The sequence below is a fragment of the Schistocerca americana genome, chromosome 8, assembly GCF_021461395.2.
Source record: "Schistocerca americana isolate TAMUIC-IGC-003095 chromosome 8, iqSchAmer2.1, whole genome shotgun sequence".
NCBI classification, from domain to species: Eukaryota; Metazoa; Arthropoda; class Insecta; order Orthoptera; family Acrididae; genus Schistocerca; species Schistocerca americana.
Window position 1 is genome coordinate 426,567,137 of NC_060126.1, and position 2,567 is coordinate 426,569,703.

At 49.5% G+C, this 2,567-nt stretch overlaps 1 pseudogene; it reads left to right on the plus strand.

Moving 5' to 3' along the window:
* Positions 1-1,063: 1,063 nt before the first annotated feature.
* Positions 1,064-1,181, plus strand: LOC124546136 (annotated as a pseudogene).
* Positions 1,182-2,567: the final 1,386 nt, after the last annotated feature.

The window sequence follows — 2,567 nt, forward strand, 5'->3', positions numbered from 1 at the left end:
ACCACGAACGAATTGTCCGAATGAGACGGAAACCGGAAGATGTGATGTGCGTGTCCAGACAAACAAATGATTATAATTTCAGGAAATTTGGATGATTTATTCAAGAGGAAAGGCTTCACAGATTGGGCAAGTCAGTAACGTTTTGGTCCACCTCTTCCCTTATCCAAGCATTTATTCGGCTTGGCACTGGTTGACAGAGTTGTTGGATCCCCTCCTGAGGTATCGTGACAAATACCGTTCAGTTGGCACATTAGATCGCCAAAATCCCTAGCTGGTTGGAGAGCCCTGTTCATAATGCGCCAAACGTTTTCGTTGGGGGAGAGATCCGGCGACATTGCTGAGCAGAGTAGGGTCTCGAAGCACCAACACAATCAGTAGAAATTCTCACTGTGTGCGGTCGGCCGTTATGTTACTGAAATGTACGCTCAAGATGACTTGCCAGTAGGGGCAACAGATAGGGACGTAGAGTATCGTGGACGTACCGTTGTGCTGCAAGGGTGCCGTGGATCATAACCAAATGGGTCCTGCCATGAAAAGAAATGGCACCCCAGTACCATTACTTCTGGTTGTCCGGCTGTATGGCGAGAGACAATCTAGTTCCTTTCCCACCGCTGACCTGGGCGTCTCCAGTCACATCTTCCACCAACAGTGTTATTGACTGGAGTGGAATTTTCCGATGTAATGAGCCTCGCTTATAATTGTGCCACATAACCAGCAAACACGATCTAGAGACGCCACGGGAAGCGGTGGGATACATATCTGACCGTCACCCGCCATACGGCCGTAAAACCAGGACAAAACATAGCAGGACGCCTTCGGTTGTCATCCGCAGCATTCTTACAGCACAGCGGTACGCCGACGATGTTCTGCGCCTCGATTTGTTGGCCTTCATCGCAAGCCACCCTTGCCTTAAATTTCAGCAAGAAAATGCATGGACGCTCACTGAGAGAGTTTCTGCTTCTTGTCTACATACTTTTCAAACCATACCTTGGCCACGAAGGTCGCCGGAACTCTCCCCAATTGAGAATGTTTGGAAAATTATGGTCAGCACTCTCCAGCCAGCGGCAACGGCCTTACTGCAGTGGTTACACCGGTTCCCGTGAGATCACCGAAGTTAAGCGCTGTCGGGCGTGGCCGGCACTTGGATGGGTGACCATCCAGGTCGCCATGCGCTGTTGCCGTTTTTCGGGGTGCACTCAGCCTCGTGATGCCAATTGAGGAGCTACTCGACCGAATAGTAGCGGCTCCGGTCAAAGAAAACCATCCCATCATAACGACCGGGAGAACGGTGTGCTGACCCCACGCCCCTCCTTTCCGCATCCTCTATTGAGGATGACACGGCGGTCGGATGGTCCCGGTAGGCCACTCGTGGCCTGAAGACAGAGTGCGTTTTCTCCACCCAGCGCCAATGCGATAGAGCTTGGCATAATATCCCACAGTAGGTCATCCGTCAAATGAATCAATGCAAAGCCGAATAAGTGCTTGCGTAATGACCAGAGATGGCGCTGTTGACTTTCTCAGTTTGTGAACCTCTATATCTTTGTCTGTACAGGTACATCACATCTTCCCCCCTCCCCCCTCTCTGTCTTTCTTTTGTCTTTGAGTGCGCGTACATTATCGAAGACAAAAATGTAAAATACTGAAGGACTGTGTTCAGTGGCACCAGTATGGCAGTGTTGATACTAACATACTGAGAGGTTGTTGTGTTAGGGTTTCAACTGTCGCTGCCATTGGCAGTTAAATGGCACTCAAGAGCCCTGTCAGTGCACCCCGTGTTTTGGTCTGTAGGCAGTAACTGTCCTGGTTTCAGAGGCGAACAATGTTTGCAACATTCACTCTAGGGTACAGCCGTGCCCCACCAACCATTACGCACTCGCGCTCAACAGCTTCAGCCATTGGAACGGGATTGCGCTGTCGGCCTTTGTGAAGAGAGACTGGATTGCTGCAAACGTAGGAAGCAATTTATCGGCAGTTGGTCCCTCCTTTGAACAGTGGTCCGTGGAACATTCCCACATCTGTAGACCAGGTTTTGTACGACGGCGTAGGACAAACGCACGTCAAGATAGACGCCTATTCCGAATAGCGCTAGCCTACCAAACACCATTTCTTGACGATATCTGGGCACAGGCTGCACCCGCTGTGTCAGCAGGGTTAAGGTCACATGTGCCTCTGGCCAGTGTACCACTGACACCACCATACCAGCAAGCACGGATACTCTGGTGACGTGACACTCGACTGGGGAGATTAATGACGCTCTGCTGCCTGCAGTGATGAGTATAGGTTCTCTCTGTATGCGAGTAGCCTCAAACCACATGCGAAGTTTAGAAACATGGTTTAGAAATACTGTGTTTGCCAATGTTGTTTTTAAATGTCACTCTTGTTCCAAAACGATTACAGGATAAGAGTTTATCTCTAACCATAAAACAATGAACTTTTTATAGAACCACGTCCACAAATTGTGCTAGAAGTCCTACGTCACGCGGAAGGTGAAGGCCAGAAGCACACTGGTGAGATAAGGCATCACTGTTTCAAGCAGAAAAGGAATAACAATATTTAAGACCCAGAAC